This window comes from Parus major, chromosome 8, assembly GCF_001522545.3.
Source record: "Parus major isolate Abel chromosome 8, Parus_major1.1, whole genome shotgun sequence".
Classification (NCBI taxonomy): domain Eukaryota; kingdom Metazoa; phylum Chordata; class Aves; order Passeriformes; family Paridae; genus Parus; species Parus major.
In genome coordinates, this window is record NC_031777.1 from 27,421,526 (window position 1) to 27,430,198 (window position 8,673).

The following is an 8,673-nucleotide window of genomic DNA, read 5'->3' on the forward strand; positions in this document are numbered from 1 at the left end:
GGGGAAGGGCTGAAGCCACCCCAATCTGTGCTGATGCTGGAAGGGATCAGACAGCTCTCCTGCCCCTTCCTGCTGTGAGGAGAAGGGTGGGAGATGGGGAAAGGGGTAAATGTCTGCTCCCAGGCAGGAGGGAGATGTCTCCCTGGGATGCAGCACGAGTGCAGTCTGCTGAAAACCCCTCTGAAACTGCTCTAAGAAAGCTCTGCAGCTGCCTCTGGGAAGGGGCTTCTCCACTTCAACTGTTCTGTGTGGGTGGGAGGCTTATTCCTATAGGAGGGGCTGGCAGGATTGAAGCCAAGTTTCTAGGAGGTGATTTCCAGAGCCAATTTGTCCTTCTCTGCCCTTTATTATTCTCTGAATAAAGCTGAGCGCGCAGGAGAAGAACCAAATCCAATTCAGCATCACCTATTTTTCTCAGGACAGAAGCTCCCTTTCATTAAAAAAAAATAAAACCCTTGTAATTCCATCCATGCTGCAATCTGGTGAATTACCAGAATGGATTCTGGATAGAAAACTCCTGCTCTGGAGCGAGCCCCCATTGTCAGCTTCCTTGCTATGCACTGCACACAGCTTGCCTTGTTCCACAGCCAGAAGTGCTGCTGGATCTTTTTGTCCTGCTCTCCCCAGAACTCAGCCTCTCTTCAGCTGGATCTGTGAGTGCCAACAGGTGGGAAGGGGTGTGGGGAGGCAGAGGCTGCCAGGGTGCTCCAAAGGACCATCTGTGTGGGCAGGGAATGCACAATCCCAGCCAACGACATCTGTCCGCCTCCAGCACTTCACCTACTGCAAAGGTTACGCACCATCGCCGTGCCAGCTGTGCCAGGCACGGGTTTAACACAAAACACCCCAGAAGCAGCCTGTGGGGACATATTTTTGTTGTCTTTAGCCATTTTAGAAACAGAAAATTCTGCCTAATTGAAAGCTGGCGTGCCCTCCCACTTCTCCCTGCACAGGAGGTGACGCTGGGGTCAGTCAGGTGTTTATTTGATGAGACTTCCCCTCGTGGGTGCAGCACCCCACTCCACACAGCCCTGCTTCATACTATGTGCTCTGCCTGTATAAATCTTGGGAGTGTAAATGTTGGGATTATGCAAGCAGCCAGATTTCCCAACAATAACACTGAAGCAGAGAGCTTAATACTATTAACACACTATCAATCACACACTTACAAATCCACAGAGTAACCCAGAGACAACAATTTCCCCCACGCTCCTCACGGATTTTGCTAAAATAAACAAAAGTTTCCCACTCTGCACTTTCCCTTTACAATGCTGCTGCCAGCTCTGACATTTTTTACATTCCTCTGAGTAACTAGTGCCAAATTTTTTTCCTATCTTTACCAGCAACCAAAGCAGCAGCGGCAGAGGAGTCCTGCAATTCTCAACCTTGTGAGCAGAGTCAGAGGTGTTTCCCAGGTGGCATTCAAGAGGAGAAAGATGGAAAGCTGTTCAGTTACCTCTCTGGTCTAACACAACCTGGAAGGTTTGGGTCCTTTTTTATGTTTGAACATCTTTAAAAATGTGTTTTGTTAATACTTTATGGCCTTTTTAGGGAATCCTTGGAGGAGGTGCCACCTAAGGAACTGTCCTCATCTTAAAACGCGCCCCCTCTCCACGTGGCACTTTTTAATTCCAAAAAGCAGCATTAACTGTCATTTTTATGAGGCTTTTTGATGCCTTCTTGTAACTCTCTGCCTTTCCAGGTTCCCTCCCCATCCCTCATTCCCAACGAGCTGCTCGCCCAGCAGCGCCGTCGCGGTTGGCGCTGCCACGCTCACGCCCCGCCAGGCTCTGCTTTCCAGGGTTTGTTTCTTACAGCAGCCGCTGGTAAATGAGGCTGGTGTGACACTGGCTGGATAATGAGTTCATTCTCCAGACCCACGGAGAGCGAGGTACTTCCCTGGCCCATCTGTTCTCACCGCACGGCTCCGGGAGCGCCGCTTGTACAGAGAGCGGCAAACACCCGGCGGAGCTGCGGATGTGCAACAGAGCCTGGGCTGATGGACCCTGCAACATCCTCAGCCAAAAAAAAAAGAGACAGAGCTCTGGGATTACTTCAGAGCCATTGCTGGAAATGGCTTAAACTGGGGAAAAGAATAAAAATAAAAACAATCAGGAGGAAGAAGGCCTCCAGAGGGCTGAAGCAAATCTTGTAGCGCGCACGTGGCACAGGCACAGTGCTGTACTTCCACCACCTCTATTTCCTCCAGGTTTTCTAAGAGGAAATAAAAGCTCCAAGAAAAGTCACAGGTCTGTGAACAGAAGTGGTCAAAAGTCAAAGCAAAGATCTAGAGAGACTTGAACAAGAAATGACGCTTTAAAAAACCAAGGCAGGAAGTTTATCCAGCCTTGACTGAAACTGGCACACCTGACCTCAAAAAAGGAAAAAACAAGTTAAAAAGCCTAGGTACCATCTGTAAATATTTTTAGAGGCAAGGAAATCTGGTGCCATCTTCAATCTGGATAAGGGATAAGTAAGAAATGATGGGGTGTTGGTCTACTTGAATAATGAGCAATTTAATGAAGATTTTGTGGGCTCTGTAATGACCCACCTCCTCAGCACAAAAGCGTGGCAGGAGATGACTGACAACACCATACTTCACATTGCCTTTAAAAAGAAAAAAATTCCCTTTGTTTTTAAACACATTGTCCCACAGAAGCTGCTGCTGGTTGACATGAGCAAGGGGCAGATGTGAGTGATTCATTAATGCCTTGAGGCTGCTGAAGGTCAGGAGAACATCCTCCCTCACGTCCAGCAGGACATTGTAACACTGAACTCGCGCCGTAAGGTTGGGATATGAGCCAGCTATTAGCAGACAGAGCTTGCTCCAGGTAAATCCTTCCACAGCTGCCCATTATCCCCATCACATTATTCCTCCTGACAGAGGCAGCACTGTCCATATAGATCACAGGTGCAATCCAGTATGGAAATCCTATTTAGTTGTGCAATACATTACTGTCTTCTCCCTGGCTGTACTAATGTCTGAATTAAACTGTAATATCTCATGGCTGGAACCTTTCTTTAATTCATACTGAAGACCCCTCACACAATCTATGTGCTGAACAAAGTAGTAAATTCACCTTAACATCTTTATGCTTCCCCATAGTCTTTAAATCATTCATATCCAGACTTTCTGTGTGTTCTGGATCTGGTGGAAATGTTTCTAACACATAACTTTTCCATTAATGGTTTTGGGGAATGAACTCTTCAAAGAGAAAGCTCTGTCCTTTAATCACTGGGAGAAAGAGCAATGCCCACACTTCACTGCAGCAGGATGAGCCTGGAGAAGCCCCTGGGGCTCTGAGCCATCCTGGAGTGAGGTTCCTCTGAAGAGTGGCCCTGAATCCATCCCTAGGGAACAGCACACACTGCAGAGGGGTGGCATCCCCCTCCCTTCCCCAGAGTGCTTCCCCTGCATGGCAAAGATTGGAAAACTCCCTTTTCTGTCACAAGATGTGCTTCTGTGAGTGAAACCCTCCAAATGGGCTTCCCTCTAACACCAAATGCTATTGTTCACCAAGATTTGATAAAATCTTGGAAGCAAATTGGAGAACAGGCTCCACTTCATCACCTGCAGGAGTTAAGGGGGGGAACAACAGAGCTGCACTGTACCTAATTTGTGAGATATCCTCTAAAATCAGCTTCACTGAGACCCAGCACACCCAGGTAAAAACCACCACTGAGTACAGCAAAATGTAATAAAAGCACATTAAGGGGTTTGGCAGGGTTCTCTAAAATTCAGATAAAGACTCATTTGCAAGGACCCTGCATACCAAGACACTGCAGCCTTTAGAGTATTGATGACACTGATTGTCCCTCTCTTTTGACAGCTGCCTTTTCTCCATGAACACTTTTCCCTCTGTGGTTCTAACCCAGAGATAGAAGGTCCCATAATCATTGCTACAGAGGCTGGAGGAGAGATAGGGCTGTTATACTGTGAAATCCCTCGAGCTGAACTTTATCAAATTTATCCAGGACATCAAGCCCCCCCTGAGGGGAAAATCCTTTCTGCTTTTTGGGAGTCTGCACAGGCAGTTCTGGAGCTACCTGTCCCCACTGACCATGAACTGCCACACCAAGAGCTGACAGAAACAGGGTCCATGAGGAAAACTTCTCCCTTAGACTCCAACTCCCTGCATGCCTGGGAGAAGGGGCTGTGCCAGCAGCTGACTGGAAACTTATCCAAAATCCTCATGGTTTCTCTCAGCCAAATATGGTTTCCAGTCTTGTAGGGCCTGGGAACATTTTGTTGAAATCACAGAAACGTGCTTTTGTAATTTGAAATACACAGTGCCACTCTGTGTATTGCTTCCTTAGGTACTCCAAATTTCTGGCCTGAGTCCAGCCTCTCAAAGACAATGGGTTCTCCCCAGTGCCATGTGTTACCACAGGTCTCTCCCCACTTCTGAACCTGCTCTGGGAGGGTTTGTCCTCCTGCAGTGCTCTCCAGCTGCTCCCAGCCTCTGCCTCCAGCCTCTGACCTTTCCAAGGCTACCTGGGAAATCCCACATTTGGTAAGAGACTTTTTAAAGCAAACTGTTTACATATGATTAATTCTTCCTGTAGACCTCAAAAAACCCTCCTTCCTGATTAACAAAGGTCACTGAATCTCAAAAGTTAATGGCAGACATTTCAAATACATTACAGCCCTCCTCTGAAAAATGAAGTAAAACAAAACTGGGCTTGTCTGGAGAAAATAGATGTGGCAGCAGAAAAGGCAAGCAGCTGGGTAGGTACAAACTGGAAAAGTGATAGAGGAGCAGCTGTGGGTTAATCTCAAGAGCTGGAGAGGAATAGGGCAGGACCTCTTGCCAGAGCAAGCCCAGGTACAGAGAAATAAATATATATCCTAACAGTGAGCACTGCTGGAGCTCCTGTTGGAGTCAGCCCTGCTGGGCAGTGGGATATTCTCTGAGTGTTTTGAGGTTGCACTTTCCCTATGAAAGACCCCATGAAAAGGTGAAGAGGGAATTGTCAGTCATCTTCCTGCATGTTCCCATCATACCATTCTCTATCAGGCAGCCGTGACTTTGCTACCCTGCCTGATCCATAATTCATAACTCATACAATAATCAGAATATTTCATGCTTAATAATTACAGTGTTAATATTTGGGTAATTTAGAAGTACCTTTCTGCAGCAGAGTTCTGCCTGTGCCTCTGAATAATGCACAATTTGTTTATGAACAAAACTGTTCTCTCTCCTCTTTCTTTTCCTTCCCCATTCATACCCCCAAAATGTTTCCAAACTGTTAGGGAAAAGAGGAATTTGAATAAGGAATCTCATTACTTCAAGGCAGAATTAAAAAAAATATGAAATGCATAATGCCCAATTTATCAATCAAAGCGAACTGCAGTACAGACACACTGAAAGCCCTTCACTCTCTAATCACTAATAGGTAACACTATCAAATTCAGCCCTACACTCTATTAGAATTGCAGTAGAAAAGCACTTAGTGTAATGCCCAAAGACAGCTCACCAAATACTGCTCACTTGGCTCAAAGACAAGGCTGAAGATGTTAATAATTTGAAAGCTTCCTTAACCAATGTGCTTTATCAAAACACCCAGGAAATGAAACAAAGCACCTACACACAATTTCTGTAGATTTAAATATATATAACTTGTATTCAGCCCAAGAACTGTGACTTTTTTTCCCCAGATTTGTGAATTACCCGTGGATGTCTCGCTGTCCCAGCTGCAGAGTCCATCACCTCCCCGTTGCAAACCGCAAGAATCATTTCCATTCCTTCTTTCTGAACACATTAATCTCAGGCTTGCTTGTAGCAGGATTTTTTTTAATGTCCTTTCCTAATTCCTCATTTTCCCATCAGTCTCCCAAGCACCACAAATGTACAATGCTGGCAGGGCAGCAATGAACTTCATCCAAATCTTCTCTCTCAGTTGTGCCTTCTTTCCTTGACCTCCTCTGAGGGAAGGACAGGCAAAGACACCAAACCTCTGTCACCAGCTCCAGTGCTCATGTCCTCTCTTTTCATGTTATTTTCAACCTCAAACTTCAGATTTCCTAAGGTTTTCTTACTCTCCAGAGTAAATATCACCAAGAGAGCATCGCTGTAAAGCACCCAGAGCCAGAGCAGAACCACCCAGCTGCAGGCAGCAGCACAGTTGTGACGGGGGGGATGCAGCAAACACTGAGTTTACACACAGACAGAGACACTGTGAGCTGGTGACAAGTAGTACAAAGACTTATTTGATGCAAAGACAGAATGACTGCATTGCTTATGTCAAAAAAAGATCAGTGGAAGCATAACAACAGAGCATTCTGCATGCTACACACACCGCATAAAGCACAAAAAATACTCTTTATGTTTCCTGCGCTTTTCTAGCCTGGTTTCTCAGGAAAAAAACAAGAGCTGTGCAATTGTTCTGTCACTCATTGCTTCCCCAAATAACTTTTGAACCTGTTGGCTGATCTCAGGTTTGACAGATAGGCTGAGGTCTCAAAGGGATCACATTCCTATCAGATGTGTGAAAATAATAGAGACTCAAACCGGTGCCTTTGCCGAGCTGCCCCCTGCGCCGTGCCTGCCTCTGCTCTGAACCTCAGGGGTACCAATTAGCCCACGAGCTGGAGCAGCTCTGTGGAGCAGGGCACAGCTGGGGAACGCTTGCTTACATCTTCAGACAGCGCTCCCAGCAAAAACATCGCTGTGCGCGCTCCGGCCGCCGGCCGCGCCGGGAGGAGGGCCCAGCGCTCCCACCACAGGACACAGCGAGCTGAGAGCTCAGATCCATCCTCCTCCAAGCACAGAAATGCACAGCAAAACCCCAAAATGCCAGTGCTCCCAGCCTGAGCTGGCCTTGGTGTGTTTGGTGTTGACTTTATCCTCACACCCCAAGTCGCGGATGGTGTCTGGGAGCTCCCACGTGCTGTTGGTGCCAACGCCCCAAAGGCTGCCCTGTCCTCCCAAGGCTCACCAATAAATAAATAAAAAGAAATTTCCTTCCTTGTCCTCCCCTGTCTGCCCCTCAGAGCTGCAAACACCAATTCAACCTCTGAGCTCCTAAAGCACACAGGCATTTTCTTGCTGGCACCACCAAAAAAAAAATAAGAGAAGCGTTGCCTGGCAAAGAGTAAGATTTCTGTTCGGCTTTAAGGGGATGTGTATGACAGGCAAGCTACAGGACTCTCATTCTAATAGCCAATGCTGCTAATTAAAACTGTTTTGGAAGATCTGCAGCCAGCATATAAATCACCCCTCTATATGCTATAAATAAGAGGCAGATACGGAATTGAATAGCTCCCATTTGTCAACGGAATGAAGAGATTTGATTGTGTCTTTTTGAATAATAAATCCAGACATACCTAGCAGGGCACGGAGAGTTGCTCCAAGTGTCTCTTTTATCAAACAACAATGATTATATTATAGGGTTTGCATTATGGGCCATCATCCATTTCTCTTGTTTTCTCATTTATCGCTGACATCCTCCCTCCCAGATGAAACATTTTGCTCTGCACAGAATGTGTTCATGCAAAGATCTCAGGAGCCAGGCAGGAGCAGACACTACTGAGTCTCCTGATGCAGAGTGCACCTACCAGGATGTATCACAGGGCAGAAGGGAGTTTGGTAAGGAAACTGAGATGCAGAAGTCTAAATACAGAGATTTTTCACCCTAAATACACAGGTTTTTCACCCTATATCCTTTTTTCCACAGTGTTTCTAAAGGACATTCAAAATGCACTGGGTATCAGACAGAGGAGAGTCAAATTCTTATTGGCAATGGATGTCCATTTATGCAAAACAATGCAGAGAACCCAAGATAAAGCCCTGAAGATCATCTTATAAAATCACTGAACAATGGAAACTCCAAAGGCATCCACACACAAGAAGCAGATTCTTGAAAATAATAATAACAATAACAATAATAATAATAACAATAATAATAGCAACAATAATGACAATACCTCGCTCCTGTGTGGAAATCTCTTTTCAACCATGAACACTACATTCCACTCACAGCCACCATGTCTTTCTCACTGGAAAAGAAAACAAACAAATGGGCACCAATTAGAAAAGGGCATTTATTAATGTTAAGTTCAGAGTAGCTTCAAATTTTGCACATGCACTCATAAAATAGAAGATTTAGGATTCCCTGTCACACGGAAGGCTGCAGAAGGTTAATTGAGTTCACTCTAGAAGTATCATTACCTCTATAACACACCTAAGGAAAAAAGCACAGCAGTCAGATTATGAAGATAGATTTATTTTAAACCTTTAAAGCTATTTGTCAAATTTTTGCCCTCTAACAGGGTGAGGATTCCTCTCGCTTTGTCCCTAAATTCCAGTGCAGCTGAACAGCAACTTCCACAGCATTTCCTCAGCTGTGGATTTCACACCTTCCCACAAAGAGATACCCTTGTCCCACCCACTGATGAACTGAGACCGAAGTCATGACCTCTGGCATCTATTCCCGTTTTCCCAAAGGAAAAGCATCCTCTGGGATGGACCACAGGATTTCCTCTCCCCTGCTGAAGGAGCAGCTGCTGGCTGGAAGACAGTGAAACCAGCTCAGGGGGCTGCAGAGAAATTCCTATGGGCTGTGCCTTTATATTTGCTTCTGCTGGGGCTTAAAGTGGGGAGAAACAAGGGGGAAATCTTCCCATCTGGGACCCTTCATCCTCCCCTTCCAAAGGGGACAACTGTCCAGAGT

General features: G+C 45.9%; 1 protein-coding gene across 1 annotated transcript in view; it reads right to left on the minus strand.

Annotated features, from left to right (window-relative positions):
- The window catches only part of DAB1 (DAB adaptor protein 1), a 208,927-nt gene extending 200,936 nt beyond the window's left edge, over positions 1–7,991 (minus strand). The window contains exon 1 of the mRNA XM_015636289.2: positions 7,928–7,991. The gene's annotated coding sequence lies outside the window, so the exon portion shown is untranslated. The remainder of the gene's footprint in view (positions 1–7,927) is intronic.
- Positions 7,992–8,673: the final 682 nt, after the last annotated feature.